The 18956-nt window shown below is 35.0% G+C and overlaps 1 long non-coding RNA gene across 2 annotated transcripts; it reads right to left on the reverse strand.

Annotated features, from left to right (window-relative positions):
• Window positions 1–945: 945 nt before the first annotated feature.
• On the reverse strand, window positions 946–14149 carry LOC126821225 (uncharacterized). 2 transcript variants are annotated; one of them, XR_007680367.2, is made up of 4 exons: window positions 14009–14149; window positions 5142–5307; window positions 4214–4294; window positions 946–1344 (listed from the first exon to the last, which is right to left on the reverse strand). It is a non-coding gene; the product is annotated as an uncharacterized LOC126821225 (long non-coding RNA). The 2 variants fall into 2 exon arrangements; XR_007680366.2 differs by having other exon boundaries at window positions 4040–4294.
• Window positions 14150–18956: the final 4807 nt, after the last annotated feature.

The following is an 18956-nucleotide window of genomic DNA, read 5'->3' on the forward strand; positions in this document are numbered from 1 at the left end:
TTTCATTATCAAACTGAGTGATCTACCATAAATACTCATTCCAAAAGGACTCATTGTTCCAATACCTACATTTGAAATGTAATTTCAATTGGCCTTAAAATAAATTAAAAATGGGCCATTTGAATTTGACCTTAAAAAGTCAAACTCAAACTAAGTCACAAGTGCCATGGCCCATATAGGAAAAGCCAAGGACTATTACTATTGTCATTGTTTTTTTTTCTCCCCAGGCATAGTACTTTCGTCGTTGTTCTACTTCTAGAGCTTCTCGATGTGTGCTTCTCTTATGTTATTGTTATGGGGAGTTGTTGGGAGACCGAATGGTTAGCATAGTTAGCACGTGCGCACTGTATCATATAAAGCCTGTCATTGAGTCAACTGGCGTGGTTTCGAATCCCGGTTGTGTGTGACAAGTTGAAGGGTCGCCTGTCCAACCTCGTAAGTTTTCTCCCTGTCCTCCGGTTTCCTCCCACTGCTCACTGCAGCTATTGCTAAAGACCCCTACACGCAAACGAATTATTGCAATAAAATTAAACCATATGATTGTTAGTCCCGAAATGACCTAGTTTGTGTCGAGTGTACGATAAATGTTAAAGTTAAACCAATTTCTCTCTCTCTAGTCTCATGTTACCAGTATGTATTTACAGTATTAGGCTAGTTTATTAATATTTTCCATTTAACATATCTGAGTGGTTGATTGTTTTCCAACTTCGAAGATAAAATGCATTTGGCTTCAACATTGTGACGTCTCACCTCACTGTGTGCTTTTATGATTTATTAAAAATTATTAATATATACTGTTAATTAAAGAAGGCTTTCATTTCTGAAAAAAAATAATTATAGATATTAAAATTCAATTTGAGATAGGACTTTGACTTTAACTAGCATTATTCAATAAGCATTTAAGTTTTTTTTATTGGTTTCTGACGAAGATAAATACCCCCCAAAGGTCGGAATGATCATATTCTATATCAGATATTTCATTTCAGAATGGAATAACAATTAAAGGAAAAATTTTATACGAGTTGCAAGTAGCCAAGTGCTATATTTACACGCACATTGCAACCCCAGATTCCGTCTATAAACTAATTATTAATGAACCAAACAGCAAACAGTACCATAGCACATAATAAAAGATAGATTTTTGATCATCAAGAACTGTTCCTTTTCTGTCGATATGTACAGAATCAGTCCACACACTGAGGTAAGACATTACTTGCTCAACTAGGGAACAATTCCTTACAAATTCTTTTGATATCTATATGCCCATCTTTTCATAAACACGTGGTGTGGTGCCATCGCCCTGTCCATCAATCCATGTGTCCATTCAGATTTTGCTTGTGGAGGCTACAAAGATAACAATTTATAATATTATATGTGGCCCACATTTCCATGTAGATGTAATGTCATCGACCTGTCTATCGGCCTATCCTACAGATCACAATTTTTATCCGAATGTGATGAAACTTGAAGTATAGATTTATCTCTCCAAGAGCTTGGTTCCTTTGATTATTAGCGTTGTTTGTACTCGAGCCTAATTTTATGGATTAGGACCCCTGTGTACAAAAAATCATGTTTACAGCTTGTGAATGGTCTAGAGGTCACAATTTTCGTCCAGTTTTCACAAGCAGTGGCCATGTAAGATCCGCCCTCAATTTGCAAGAGAGGAACAAAACAAACTAAAATAAAAAGTGATTTTACGTAAAATCAGGGCCAATAATCCAGAAAATCACAAGTATAATCCTCAATGATACAGACTATTTTATTTCAGATATTTCAAACCAAACCCTTTCCCATTAACCAGGATAAAGTAAACAATTTTTATGATCCGCAGCTAATCTCAGTTCCTGATGCCCTATCCTCACCCAAAAAATCAAGGGTCAGCGTTAGTGGATACATTGCAAAAGTAAGAACTACTATTTTTTAAAATAAACACCCACGAGGCATGAAATTAACTGCAAAAGGGGGTATTAAATTAGAATCTATTGAAACAATAAGTATAAATGTCATCAGGTATCTGAAAAATTACATTTACCTTATGAACAAGATGGGGAAAAATACATAACAAAAATTGTCGTGTTGTGGCTACCCTCAAGGCATATTTAGAAACCAGTATATTATATACAGAGTAGGTTATTTCTTGAATCCCAGGAATCTGACCTATCCGTATATATATGCATACACCCTACCGTACCAGACAATATATAATTAAAAAAAAGAACAGGAATGCAATGCCTTTTGAAGACTCGATTTTACCCGCTCTCGCTTCGTCTCGTTTTTTTCAACAATTCATAATGTCAGGCAATCAAACCTCTGTCGATTCACTCATGTTTTTTTCTACAATCCAGTTGTTTTGATTTGCATAAATACTCCCACAAAACGATACCCACTTGTTCCCAATGTTTACATTATTTTCGTCCATTTCCAATTTGTCCTCGACTCCATGCGCTGACGTCACACAAAACACCGAACACAAATTTGCACCTATTCGGCTAGCGACCTATTCGACCGATCCAGCTGGCAACCTGTTCGTTGGCAACCTATTCAGAACAAAGGAATGGATAAAAAAATAAATATTTTACTTTCATTGGATTTTGTTGGATTTATTAGTTGATGAAATTAGATGAGTTTGGGCTACTGTTGTCTTTGTTTTGAACAGGTTGCCAGCGGGATCGGTCGAATAGGTTGCTAGCCGAATAGGTGCCAATTTGTGTTCGGTGTTTTGTGTGACGTCAGCGCATGGAGTCCTTTTGTGTGACGTCAGCGCATGGAGTTGAGGACAAACGTCAACGAGCGAAAATAATGTAAATATTGGAATTAAGTGGCTATGGTATCGTTTTGTGGTAGTATTTATGCAAATCAAAACGACTGGATTGAAGAAAAAACATATCTGAGTGAATTGACAGAGGTTGGATTGCCGGACATTACAAATTGTTGGAAAAAAAACCCAGCCGAAGCGAGAGCAGGTAAAATAGGGTCTTCCAAAGGCAATGTATTCCTGTTCTTTTTTTTATTATATATTGTCTGGTATGACATGGTGTATGCATATGTATACTGATAGAAGGTCAGAGTCCTGTGCTTGAATAGACCTTTTAGTAGCTTTGCGTACGCAGGACAGGAAGTAGTTGTGCTTCAATGTAAACAGACCTGTTCCTTGCATTCAGTTTTAGAGTTAGGTGTGATTTTCAAAGGATTCAATTTTAAACAATTCAGCCTCTAGAGCATCAACAAAATATTAACTTTTCCCTCCAGACAGTCTACAAGATATTTCAAATTGATCAAGGGCCATAACCCTGACGGTAATTATTGGAGATAATTCAAAATCAAAAAGCATCTTCCTCTCATGACCTTAAACACTGTGAATAAATATAAAGTCAATCAGATATTAAATTTAGCCTCTAGCGCGTCATATTTCGAAGTAATCAGGGGTCATATATATATCTGGTAGTATTTATTAATTATCGGAAATTGTTGAAAATCAATAAGCATAAACAATATTTATAAATTGAGTCAATCATATATTAACTTTAGCTTTTAGAGCGTCCAAAAGATATATCAAAGTGATCAAGTGAGCCATAACTCTGGCAGCAATTATTTCCATTCAAGTCTATGGCAGGACCAGGCTTGTTTACATTTATTTTAATGCACCATATCCCGTGATTCCAAAAACTCCTAAATGGTCTATAGTAAAACTAAACTGTTGGTGACATTTAGACTATAATCTATAATAATTTGTCATATTAAAATCAACCATGACATTTTCAGATCAATGACACAGTTTCAACAGGGACCACAAAGAGAAAATTCATCTCTCTTAGCCCACAGAAAACACAGGATGATAAGGCAAAACCAATCCAGTTGAAGCTCTGGGGCCCGAAGGCCACACTCACCGTAGCCTACCACCAATTGGTTCTCGTGTTGTTGTAAAAAGCGTTGTGGTGAATGAATACCACGAAACCAATGACCTAAATTCGACGCCACAAACTGAAATATTAGTAAATATAGAACATGTATTTAATAGCATATTAACTAGCTAACTTACCGCACCCAAGTCCAATGGTTACTTTTCACTCTAATGACCTCCAACCTATTTCATTTTTTCAGACAAGAGGAATTTAGAATACCTTCTCACTAAGCGCCCTCAAGAAACTTCATGCTTGACTTTCCCTTAGTTGATCATTTTTCTTAAATAGCAATAATAAAAATGTTTAAGTACCCCTTCACACTTGTATCTTGTGCTGATTATTCTCATTCTCCTTCACCTTGCTAATATAAGTCAATGGACTTGGCAAGTGACCTGTAAATAATTGAGTCATATTTATCAAATTAACAGTACACTTATGACTTTAATTATACACCTGTTTAATGAAATATGCATTATGCAAGATTTAGATAAAGAGCTGGCCAATATTGATTCAAAAATGATAAGATTTAGAACTTACATAATGCATCTTTAACTGATATACAAACACAAAATAAAGAACCCTGTCTGGCCAGGACTTATATCATAGGGGGGGGGGGGGGCTTACATGTACTTTCAGCAACAGAGGGGGAGGGTTATCTGGCTTCAACTGAATCTACCTCCTCAAACTCAACCAACTAGTAGCAGCCAGTTGCACATGCTTAACTTGCTGCAAACAGTTGCAGTCGACACAAGTGTTCCTAGAAGTGGCAACTCATTTCACTGGATATAAGATCATGTGATGGGAGACGTGTCATGTGACTTACAAATAAACAAAATGGTACTCCCTTTTTTAAAATGTTGATGTCGACAATAATATACTAATAGAATGGTGGTAAGATTGACCATGTCTTTGGGGTGCTTCTTCTAAGGTATTTGCCATTTTTTTGATGAAGTGATTGATAAATTAACAGTCACATGTTAAGTGTGGTTCCGAGTTGACATGAGGACCTGATACAATCAGCATACTTGCAACGTGTTGCTGTGTGTTGCAAAGTAGACATAAGCCCCCACACCTGTCATTATGTTTAGTGGCATGCTTCGAATCCCACACTTTTAAAAACCTCATTTTGATAGCCTTGTTTGCCTGACTTTGTAGTTTTTTGGGGGTGGGTCTTCCCACTGCTAAAGAGCCCTAAGCACAAATTAATTATTGAAATAAAATTGTATTATATATTACTACCAGATCAAACTTGTTTCTGTTCAGTGGAAGTTAAAACCCTCATTACTCCCTCTCTTTTAGGAATGTGATGAAGAAGAACCGTTTAAAGGGTCCGTTGAAGGCATTGGTTGGCAACAGTAAGTATTTACAATACAACTTGAAGCTTTTCAGTTTCAACATAAAACACCTAAATATGAAACATATTAAAGTTAAATTACAGTTAACACAAGGTTATATTACATACGATATGTAATTACCCTATTTCCTACCGGGACCTCATTTGACCCAATTCTGGCTGATTGTATCAAAATGGAGTATCAAAATGGATTAAGATCCCTGCTCTTAATCACAAATGCAAAATATTTTCCTGAATTATTTTCCCCCCAACCCCATTCCATTATTTTGGAATTAAACACAGCTTTAATAAAGATGCATTATTCAAGATTTACAGGGCTTACTATTCTTGCTACATTAGATCCATAATAGATAATGCAAAATTTCAAATTACTTTATTCTGAGTAAAGTTATCAGTTTGAAATTTTGATAAGACGTGTATAGTGTATGATGCATACTGAATTCTGTGTCCGAGATTGTGTATTTTGATTCTTGAGTTAAAAAAGTGCCATAAATACAGCTTAAAATATTAATTTTATTTTATCTATTAATAAACAATATATGTCCACGGTTTTAAATGGCAGTTTTATATATTTTTGACACATTTTCATGTGGATGTATATTGTTGTCGCCCCTGTCAGTCCATACGTCAACAATTGTTTGTGAACACTCTACAGGTCACAATTTTTATCCGATTTCGATGTAACTTGAAATATAGATTTATCACCATAAGACCTCGGTTCCTGTCGATATTGGCATGTATCAGACTGTAACTTTATGGATTATGGCCCCTGATTGCACGAAAAATCACGTTTTTAGCTTGTGAACACTGTCGAGGTCACAATTTTAATCTGATTTTGATGAAAATTTAAATGCATGTTTATAACCCAAAGATCTTGGTTCCTTTCAATATTTGTGCACATCGGATCGTAACTTCCTGAATTATGGCCCCTGATTATACGAAAAATCGCCATTTTTTGCTTGTGGTCCCTCTGGAGGTCACAATTATTATCCGATTTAAAAAAAACCGTTTGATTATATAACTGCTACACCGTAATGAAGGTCGAGTTCAAATTTCGTGACCATCGGACCAAAATTGCCGAACAAAATGGCCGCCACTTCTATACCAATAGTAGAAAAGTATGGTATATCAAGGTTGTGGACCCTTTAGAGGTCAAAATTTTAATCCGAATTTGATGAAACTTGAAATGCATGTTCATAACCCAAGGATCTTGGCTCCTTTTGATATTTGTGCATATCGGATCGTATGGCCCCTCAAAATCGCCTACTTTAGCTTGTGGTCCCTCTGGAGGTCACAATTATTATTTCCGATTTAAAAAAAACCGTTTAATTATATCACCGTTACACCGTAATGAAGGTTGAATTCAAATTTCGTGAAAATCGGCCAAAACTGTCTAACAAAATGACCGCCGCTTGTACGTGTCAAAATATGGTATATCAAGATTGTGAACCCTGTAGAGGTCACAATTTTAATTCGATTTTGATGTAACTTGAAATGCATGTTTATAACCCAAAGATCTTGGTTCCATTCGATATTTGCACATATCGAGTTGTAACTTCATGAATTATGGCCCTTGATTGTAGGAAAAATCACTTTATTTTTAGCTTGTTCTCTATCCAACTCTTGTATGTGGGCGAATCCTGCCTGACAGCCGCTGGTTTCTTTAAGGCAAAATTTGGTCAATTTAAAATGTGTATCATGATGCACCTGTATGACTGGGCTATGACATGATACTGTATTATATAGTGGCACAGCATATCATTTTAGCCCTATCCAATAGATGCCAATATCGAAAGGAACCCTACCTATATCTCAAGTTTCATCAACATGGATAAAAATTGTGACCTGCAGAGTGTCCCCAAATAAAATGTGAACGGACATGCGGATTGACAGGGGCAACGACTGAAAATGTGGACGTATAAAAATATTGCCCCTGATTTACACAAACATCTGGTAAAAATTGGTGTATCTTGCATGCATGGCAACTAGTTACAGTAAACTTCACATAAGTCAGATCTAAGTGGACTGACTAATTTTATCCGAGTTAACCAAAGATCTGAGTTAGCCGAAGATCGAAATTCAATCTTAGCTCAATTACAGTAAATCTACAAGAGCCAGGTAATTGATTCAAATGCACATTTATCAAAAATACAGACATCAAAAAGGTATTTTTATACGCCCACATTTTCATGTGGACGTATATTGTCGTCTCCCCTGTCCGTCCACAATTGTTTGTGAACTCACTACAGGTCACAATTTTTATCCGATTTCAATTAATCTTGAAATATAGGTTTATCACCATAAGATCTCGGTTCCTTTCGATACTGGCATATATCGGGCCGTAACTTCATGGATTATGGCCCCTGATTGTACGAAAAATCACGTTTTAAGATTGTGAACACTGTAGAGGTCACAATTTTGAACCGATTTTGATGAAACTTGAAATGCATGTTTATAACCCAAAGATCTTGGTTTCCTTTGATATTTGCGCTTATCGGTTTGTAACTTCCTGAATTATGGCCCCTGATTATACGAAAAATCGCCATTTTTAGCTTGTGGTCTCTCTGGAGGTCACAATTATTATCCGATTTGAAAAACCGTTTGATTATATCACCGTTACACCGTAATGAAGGTCGAGTTCAAATTTTGTGAAAATCAGACCAAAACTGCTGGACAAAATGGCCGCCACTTGTACGCGAATAGTTTAAAAATATGGTATATCAAGGTTGTGGACCCTGTAGAGGTCACAATTTTAATCTGATTTTGATGAAACTTTAAATGCATGTTTATAACCTAAAGATCTTGGTTCCTTTGGATATTTGCGCATATCGGAGCATAAATTTCTAATTTTAGCACTGATAATACGAAAAATCACCATTTTTAGCTTTTGGTCCCTCTGAAGTTCACAATTGTTTATATCAGTTTATCACCAATACACCTTAATGAAGGTCGAGTTCAAATTTCGTGAAAATCGGACCAAAATTGCAAGACAAAATGGCCGCCGCTTGTACGCGAATTGTGTAAAAATATGGTATATCAAGGTTGTGGACCCTGTAGAGGTCACAATTTTAATTTGATGAAACTTGAAATGCATGTTTATAACCTAATGATCTCGATTCCTTTCGATATTTGCACATATCGGATCGTAACTTCCTGAATTATGGCCCCTGATTGTACAAAAAAAATCGCCTTTATTAGCTTGTGCTCCATCTGGATGTCACAATTATTACCTGATTTAAAAAAACGTTTGATTATGATCTCGATTCCTTTCGATATTTGCACATATCGGATCGTAACTTCCTGAATTATGGCCCCTGATTGTACAAAAAAAATCGCCTTTATTAGCTTGTGCTCCATCTGGATGTCACAATTATTACCTGATTTAAAAAAAACCGTTTGATTATGTCATAGGTACAGCGTAACGGAGGTTCAGTTCGAATTTCGTGAACATCGGACTAAAATGGCCAAACAAAATGACCGTCGCTTGTACGCGATTAGTGTAAAAGTATGGTATATCAAGGTTGTAGACCCTTTAGAGGTCACAATTTTAATCCAATTTTGATGAAACTTGATATGCATGTTTATAACTCAAAGATCTTGGTTCCTGTTGATATTTGCGCATATCGGATCATTTCCCTGATTGTACGCAAAATCGCCTATTTTAGCTTCTCTGGAGGTCACAATTATTATCCGATTTAAAAAAAGCATTTGATTATATCACTGTTACGCCATAAGGAAGGTGAATTCGAATTTCCTGAAAATATCGAATTGTAACTTCATGAATTATTGCCCTTGATGGTAGGAATAATCACTTTCTTTTTAGCTTGTTCTCTATCCATCTCTCGTATTGGGCGTATCCTGTCTGGCAGCCGCTGGTTATTGATGAATTGCATATTGAATATTCAATATGCAAAAAATGATTCCAAGATTTTGTTAGTATAGATAACTACCAGTTTGTCGACGGTAGTCTATTGAAATCTTTGAAAAATGTCCTAAATTTTCCAAGAAAAGTGTCCCGTACAGCAGAAAGTGAGTTTCGAATTTTCTTGAAAATTCTATTATTGTGTCACGTCAAATAGGCAGATACGAGTCAAAATGACAAGGAAAAGTATTTTAGGGCTCTGTGCAGGGAATACCTAGCCACATTTTACAGCATCAGGACAAAACTGACTTACCGAAGGAAAAAATACGGAAATAGATAAATGGACCGAACATTTTGATCCCGACTTGAGAAAAGATCAGACTTAATAAGAAAAACGTGTAGAATCAAAGGGTCCAATAGATTTTACACAAATTGAGCAAAGATCTGACTTATGCAAAGTTTACTGTATTTGTGAAAAAAATATTGGCAAACTTATATTTTCCTATCCTAGGCCAGATACAATCTTGATGATTAGCTCATATTCACTGACTGTTAAAACAACATTGTTAACAGAAATCTCAAGATTTGATACCCTAGACCTGATTGGAATGAATGTAGCAGGCATGAGAAAAGGAATCCGAATTACCAACATGTAAGAAATATAATTACTAAAAAAAAATTACCTTTTGTCACAGACACTTAAAGTTTTTTTATTTTTAAATCAGCCAAAAACTAAATTGTCAAAATTTATTTAATACCAAACATTTAACTTATGATGAATAAATGTGTCCGGGAAATCATTCCTGTGTCAACTTCTGCATGAAATATGAAGAAAAATCTCTTTATATATACTCCTAAATAATTTCATTTAAAATTACATTGACAATTTCAGTAAAGTCATTCCCCAGCAAACAGAAAAACAGAAAGTAAGTATTCTTTTATTTTCAATATCCATACAAATTTAAAGATAGGTTGCCAGGTAATAAAACTTAAGGCCACAGCAACTAAATCGTCCAAGTGGGTGATAAGAAGTATCACATATTCTTACTCCTGTAGGTAATGGGGCGGCATTTACAAGACAATTTTATACAGATCAAATTATAATTTTTTGTTGTTTGTGGGTGCAAAAGGTTTTACATATTGAAACAAGGGCCTTAACTCTGGAAGCAATTTACACAGGCTTTTTCCTAATTTAAATAAAGTACATAAATTTTATACAGACTATACTTTTGTCATTTGAATATTCACAAAATCGCCATTGTCAGCTTGTGGTCCCTGTGCAGGTCACAATTATTATCCAATTGAAACTACCATTTGTTGATATCTCCATTACACCATAATGAAGGTTGAGTTAGAATTTCGTGAAAATCTGACCAAAACTACCAGACAAAATGGCCACCACTTGTACACGAATAGTGTAAAAATATGTTGTATCAGGGTTGTGGACTCTGTAGAGGTCACAATTTTGATCTGATTTTGATGAAACTTTAAATGCATGTTAATAACCCAAAGATCATAGTCCCTTTTGATATTTGCGCATATTGGATCGTAACTTCCTGAATTATGGCCCCCGATTATATGAAAAATCGCCATTATTAGCTTGTGGTCCCTCTGGAGGTCACAATTATTAATCGATTTAAAAAAACGCTTGATTATATCACGGTTACACTGTAATGAAGTTTGATTCAAATTTCGTGGAAATCGAACCAAAACTGGCGGACAAAATGGACGCGCTTGTACGCGAATAGTATAAAAATATAGTATATCAAGGTTGTAGACGTCACAATTTTAATGAAACTTTAAATGCATTTTTATAACCCAATGATCTTTATTCCTTTCGATATTTGCACATATCGGATCGTAACTTCCTGAATTATGGCCCCTGATTGTACGCAAAATCGCCTATTTTAGCTTGTGGGTCCCTCTGGATTATTTTAATTAATGTAGTACAAGAAAGAAGTCTATTGAATTTCAACAATTTTCCTTCATTATTTCTAGAATTATAACCCTAGTTTCAATTTGAAGAACCCTGTGAATTCTTTTTATCAACAAAACTGATGATTCGATCTGAATGAAATTGTTGTGCATATTATTTACATCAGGGAAACCAAGAAGCCAATGTAATTTCAACCATTTCTGTTCATTACTTCTAGAGAGTTATTAATCCTATCTTCATTTTGTTGAACCTTGTGAACACCTGACGACAAAATATCATCCAATATGTATGTGCGCATATGTTTCATTGCCTGTCAACCTATCGATTACCAACCTGTCCACAATTACTGTCAGTGAAAAAAACGCAACAAGTATTTTAATCTCAGTTTGAACCATTGCGCTTATGAAAAGATGATCCCCATCAATATGTCACATCCGTCATAAAATGAAGATGTATGAAATTCTTGCGGATTAAAGAAGTGTATAAGCAGAATTAAACCAGTTACTCAGAGTAAAACATTATTGAATGTCTCTTTTACTTATGATCAGTATGAAAATCAAACCAAAATGGCCGCCCGTTGTACGCGAAAAGTGTAAAAATATGGTATATCTTCAAGTTTGTGGACCCTGTAGAGATGACAATTTTAATCCGATTTTGATGTAACTTGAAATGCATGTTTATAACCCAAAGATCTTGGTTCCTTTCGATATTTGCGCATATCGAATTGTAACTTCATGAATTATGGCCCTTGATTGTAGGAAAAATCACTTTCTTTTTAGCTTGTTCTCTATCAATCTCTTGTATGTGGGCGTATCTGCCTGACAGATGCTGGTTATAGTTTTTGTTTTATTTTATTTTACATACAGTTTGTACTTCATTACATTTATAGAGCCCGGGTTGGCACTTTTCACTTTAGACGCTTTTAGTTAAATTAACCAATCATAAAAATTCTACTTGCAAGCGAGGAATTACATGTATTTCTTTATTGTCCAATCAATAGACGCCTTCCAATTTACTTTATTCTATTCTTAGTAACATTGTGTAATCGTAATAAGATTTAAGAAGATTTTTTATAATTTTTGTTTTATTTTACATACAGTTTGTACTTTTGCTAGACTATTCTTTGTTACATTTATAGAGCCTGGGTTGGCACTTTTCACTTTAGACGCTTTTAGTTAAATTAACCAATCAAAAAAATTCTACTTGCAAGCGAGGAATTATTTCTTTATTGTCCAATCAATATAGACGCCTTCCAATTTACTTTATTCTATTCTTAGTAACATTGTGTAATCGTAATATTATCGCCATATATGTCACGTACAACAGTAAATATGGCAGGATTTAAGGGCCAAAACTAAATGTATGTTGAAAGTGTTATTATACATCATAGAAAATACCTAATACCTAAGATGCAAAATACATATGTCATTATACTTATAATGATGAATACATAATACTGTTAAAGTAAAAGTCAAATGTCAAATTACAATTGCTGGCAGGCCAGTAAAAACTTTAAAACATTGTTGAATGAACCATTTTAAAATTAATCATCGTAATTAAAGAACATTTCATTAAATGGACTAATCGTTTTGTTTTCATGAAATGAGCTCCTTAATAACAATTTATAACAAAGAACAGATACAAAATCAAAGTAAAATTTAAATTTTCTTTCAAAAGGTTATCGTACATTATGATCATTTAATATATTAAATCTTTCCAAATATAATATACAGTTTCCATACATTTAAATTGGCGCAAGATTGCATTAATTGATAATAACAAGTAAAGCCGTAAAGTCAAAATAAATACAACCCGATGACCTTTTACCTCAAGAACTCAAGATGCAAAAGACAGATGTCATTTTGCAAAGTTGCTTTGTTGAAGTGTTTATGTGAAAAGGTTGTGCACATTAGTGGATTTTTTCCAAAAAACATTTGTAATTTGACTTTTACTTTAACGGTATTATGTATTCATCATTATAAGTATAACGACATATGTATTTTGCATCTTAGGTATTAGGTATTTTCTCTGATGTATTATATTAACACTTTTAACATACATTTACTTTTGGCCCCTAAATCCTGCCATAGGGAAACAGAGTATTGTTTTGTATATTATCGTAGATATATAATTAATTAAAAATATTTCAAATGAACCAAGTTAACTAGGTAAACATAAGTACGGCCTTAGTTTAAATTTTCATTAAAGGATTGTACATTTCTTTGAAAAAATTCCTGAAATTTTTGCGCATGTCATGTAATGCCTTTCAGGCGAGTATAACGTGCGCACGATTTAATGACTCGCACCTCCTGACAAGCTCTGTTTTATGTTTAAAATTGATACCATACGTTAACCGATTACTTACCGGTTAATAGCACGAATTATCGTTATTAAAAATATTACAAAGAAAAATAAAGAAATTTTAAAAAAATATTGTCATTACTTATCACTTAATGCTATGTTAAAAAAAATGGAATTATTAAAATGCATCTGTTCGTCTCGTCACCTACCCGAGTCCGAAACGTCGAGGCCATATTTTTGAGAGTCCGAAATGACGCAGTACCGAAATGGCATGTAATCGTCAATAATAACTTTCAATTCGGACACCCTGACTCAGGTACAAGGAGGGTTGCATCCGTGACCGCGGATCTTCTAAGAATACCTTGATGAAAAGGCTCAGATTTAACATGCCACTTTGTGGACCATAATCCAATCTTCCTGTCATTACTGTCATGGTGTAAATACTATTGTAAAATCGGGTATTTATCTGCCTCTAGGCCCGCCGGTTTACCCACCTAACCTGTGATGGCTAGAGTAAGGCTTAATGGGTTATGACAGGGCGACAGACAGACAGGTAACTAAACTATACAAAGCAGCCACTACACTAATACCTTCATGCAACAGATAAGCAGATACTTCAGCTATAGTTATATATAAATAAAGCGTCTACTCACTACGATTAATCAAATGAATAAATAAACACTAATAATGATCTGGAACATCCGTGGACTTCTTGACTATCTTGTTGAATTAGCGCGAATGAAGGAGATTAAGGGTGTGAAATAGCTTTAACCGGGCACGTGCATAGACCACGGACGGGCTGGTCCATTCTGGCAAAAGGGGCCCCAGCTCACGTCTTGCTGCAACAATACGAATCAACTTTTAACGGAAAAATTATCAAATAACCCTTCCAGTCGATACAGAGTATAGGGGCTTTACTATCAAACTAATCTAATGACTAAACTTGATTGTACAAAGCAAGGGCGTGGATTTGTCATAACTTTTGGGGGTGGACGGACGAACCCTGGAACCTTTTATTACCAAACCAAAATAACAATTACGAACAATTTACCAGTTGTAACTAGGGGTAATATGATGACGACATGGAAAAATTGACTACCTACAATTAAAGAGGAAGATATCTGAAGAGGCGAAAAGTAGAAATTATGAATGGTATATAGGCTTCCATAGTTATGTATTCACATACATTTAATTATGTGTTGGCCTATTAAAGTGACATGGCCTTATGAACACGAAATCGAGGTTGAGGGAAGATAACTCTCGAGTTCGGGTTGGATGCAGACCACCATTAATTTTCCCATTGACTTCAATGTTAATTCTGGCCTCTTTGCCCACCTCCAACTTTTCCCAAAAGTTTCGTTGGGCTGAAGGGCTTTTCACTACAGACAGAGCAACAAATGGCCATGTCTTTGCACTAAAATTTGTATGAGGTTGACCACCAAAATTTTGAGATACACAAACTTGAAGAAGCATATTAAAAACATGTAACTAATTGCCGGAGACAACCTGATAACTCGGTTATCCTTCCGCCTCAAAATCATGAATATTTACCAAAACCTGGCAGAAAATATTAATTCAAACCCTCTTTGTCCATTCTAGACCACAAAAAAATCAACAAAAATGGGCATGCAAAAGGGGAGAAAAGAGACGGAGAGAGAATTGCTATAAATAGACGAACTACAATTTGTTTTAATGGTGGTCTGCCTCCGGTTGTGGAATCGCGCGAATAAGCTGTGATTGATGATTTTTGCTGTAAATTACTTATGTCTTGTGAATCTCAGAATATAATTATGGAAGACGATTTTGTGTATTAACTTGTTTGTTAAACCACATTTGTGTTACACCCCCAAATACACAATAACACTGTGTCGATGACAGTGTGATCTGACTCCTACAACTGCGCATGCGGTAAACGATAAACACACACCAGGAACCATCCCACACTGTCACACCGGGCTTTGTCTTATACTCCAAAATCAATTATACACTACTTTTGAGATTTTCTATTGCAATCTAAATCACAATTACCCTAATAAATATTTAAGACACAAAATTTCAATACGTAGCTCTACTAATTTAAAAGGGTAAATGGCGTGAATTACCCACTGAGTGCGGGGGACCAGGGAATTCTCAATTCAACTCCAAATCTCACCCTACCCCCTAAAGTTCAAAATCGCAAGCGCCACTGATGCAAGATTGGGTAAATTTATTACTTATATCGACAGTCTAATCCCTATATTCTTACCCATTTAAGCCTGCGATGGGAAGGCTGATGGGTCAAGGGGTACTTGGATAGACGAACAGACAGGTAAATCAACACTACGAAGTCACTATACTATTCGTCCCAATGGTTTAATGATTCTATTTCAAAAGCCAAAACGGACCGTAATAAGGCTGAACATATGTGGCAGAAAACAAATCTAAATGTCGATTATTAATCTTTAAAAAACAATATGAATGAATTAATTGAAGACACTCTTCCGGACAATGACTTGCGAATTTATTTTTTGATTTCTTTCAAATAAAAATACGAACTTGATGATTTAAACAATCTAATTAAAATACAGATCTATAATTCGTTTCGTTTTTTATTCTTTCGATGGCCTACTACACTACATGTAGTAAAGACAAGTAAAAACGAAATTTTTAGCCTTCAAAACAGATATTTTATTCAAATGAGTCTGATTTGTAATGTTTTTAAAATTATGATATTTGATACCAATCAGCAAATAGATTGAACCCATACGATCATACAGATACCAGAAAATGGTTTCTAACTTGTACGGTTGCAGAGAAATAGAAGATTTTCTACAAGTCACTTTTCAAGCTTTTTGGTCTATAAAAGTGGCAATTATTATTCGATTTACATAAAATTTTCACCATGTGATGCCTTATGCCATTTCTGATTTCATAAAACTAATTGAACATTTTCATTATCACCGGAAGTACTGTACACTTACATGTAACAAATGTATAAAATGAATTGATATTGCTGGATTTGGTTGATTCGGCGTCCATTTTATTTGATGTGTGCAATGCTTATGTGGAAACCTGTTTAATGGTTTCATTGGTACCGGAAGTGACATGTTTAGGGTAACGTGGCACCGATGAAACCCGTCATTACTGCATCGCAGTTCTAGTTATTAAGCTTTCATATGTATAACATATGAAAGCTTATTGTTTCTGTTAAGATTATTATTATTCCTATTATTTTATTTTTTTTTGTGTCATTTCTACAAATCGGATTTCTCAGAATCTAACCATAGGATCAATCTGAAACTTTGACCTACCCCCCCCCCCCAAAAAAAAAAATGGGATGCGAATGTTGATTAAATATATTTCCAAATCGTTTTTCGAATCCGAAATCACCGAATTTTACGAACAAATTCATTTGACCTACATTACTGTAACTTTGTAACTATTTGACCTATTTTACTAATTCTTTTTTTGAGGGGTGCCTTGAAACATTTACTTAAAATCTGCAATTTCGAATTTTTGAATTTCGAAAATTCGTCGCTGTGATTTTGAACCGGAAGTTGAGATCAATTTGACAACTTCTTTAATAGTTGCACGATTTTCATGAAATTTAGAATGTAAGTAGATCTTATCAATGCGACTTCAAAAATATCATAAGAAATTTTCTAAATTATCTCCCCTTGATGAAATTAATAAATTGTATAAGGATCTAGCATTCATCAAGAAATCTAATCTCTATCGTGTTCGCCTGCTTGTTATCTCTCTGGGACAGAAATCTTATATTGCTGAAAATTAACAGGGGTCATCCTTGTCGCGAAACACTGAATATCGAAAATCCGTTAAAACACAAAATTTGAAACAAAACCGTTAAAACTGTAGGCTCTTCCGAGCTATTAAGGTTTTCGGGAAAGTGTGTGTACGTGGGTGGGGGGGGGGTAAACAACAGGTTGTGGGGCGCTGAGAATACGTTAAAACTACGCACACACATGAAATTACCCGAGATCTCGAGAAAATTTACACAGGATGGCAAGATCCCGAGAACATTAACTCCAATTCTCGAGATCGTTAACGCAGGATGGGAGATTCTCGAGAAATTTATTAGGGGATTTCGAGAACATTAAATTGAGATCTCGAGAAAGTATCACAGGATCGCAGGATCTCGAGGCCTTCTACAAAATTTTGCATGACCCGTATACGCTTCCGTATAAATGAAACCTTGGATCAGATATTGGATGATGAGGAAGACCTAAAATGGTGCCGATATTTTTATTCAACCCCCAGAATAAATAAGTAGGAGAATATGTCTGAATAAACCAGAAGAATTTTCCGTCACCTGTAATTTTTTAACGCCGGTTAAAGCGATTTAGTAAAATATACAGCAAAATGGGACTTTAGCCTACATGGGATTTTACATTTTTTAACGTTTGATATTTTATACAAATATAATTAGAAATGAAATAAATTACCTGATCTAAATAAAAACTAGTTGTTTCTTTGTTAAACCGTCATTATAATTTCCACTGCTATTGTTTATATTTTTATTAAAACATGTACCCTCTTGTGGGCAGCGTCCCATTTTTGGGACAGCCTTTGAAATGACCAAAATTAACAGATTTTTAAAATTTAACCGATTTTAAACTACCAAAACTTCAATTTCGTGACATTTTAAACATCATATTAAAAAATCAAACAAATTTGATATCTCGCCCAAGATTGGGTTAAGGATCAAAGTTTTCAAAAAAATCGACTAAATATAGTCAGATTGCCTTGATTTTTTTTTCTTTACTAGCTACGACACTACTGATTCGTACACAAAAAATTGAGTTTGTAGCTCAAACCGGAAATGCCACCATCTTGAAATGTGAAAATTACATAAGGCTTTTTTGATATTTTACTTACAGACAAGGCAATTATATTTTCCGAATCCTTGAAGGAAAGCCGAAAAACGGTAGAGAACACAATTTTGATTTCCGGCAAATGATGGACGCCATTTTGAATTGAAAATGACAATTAGTGAAAAATCCACATTTATGGGCTTGAAAACATATACAATTGGTCGTGACCTAGAGAATATGTCTCCTATTACCGAAATTAATATATTTCAGGATAGCCTGGATCATGGTCGAACGTTTGGTATTTGAATATTTCAAAAATTCGAATTTCTCCTTTGATGTTTTCCGTGCCGACAAGGTTGTTTTCGAGTTTAGCTGGATTTGACTTCGCGCATGCGCTACGCTGGAACCAAAGGTACCATGAGTACTTAATTCCGGCGAGCAACTTTTCACGTTGGTACCTAGGTACCCTGAAAATTTCAAGGTGATACCTGCATTCGTTCAAGTCGTTTGTTCTTGTCACCTGCCTTTCGTCGTTTTTTTTCGAAGTCAATTTACGGCTTCCATGAGGGGAAAAAAGTGGAATTTCGCCGTGACACCGGCACCGATTGTCCGAAAACCATGAAATTTAGACACAATACGCCCATTACCACCCCGGACTCTGTGCCTTACCCCCATTTTGATCCCATTAAAAAAAAAAGAGTTTTAGCAAAAAAACGATTTTCGGAATTTAATATTGGTTTTAACCCTGTACCCAGACAAGATATACATATTATTATAATCCCTATGAAAT

Source organism: Patella vulgata, chromosome 5 (genome assembly GCF_932274485.2).
Source record: "Patella vulgata chromosome 5, xgPatVulg1.2, whole genome shotgun sequence".
NCBI classification, from domain to species: Eukaryota; Metazoa; Mollusca; class Gastropoda; family Patellidae; genus Patella; species Patella vulgata.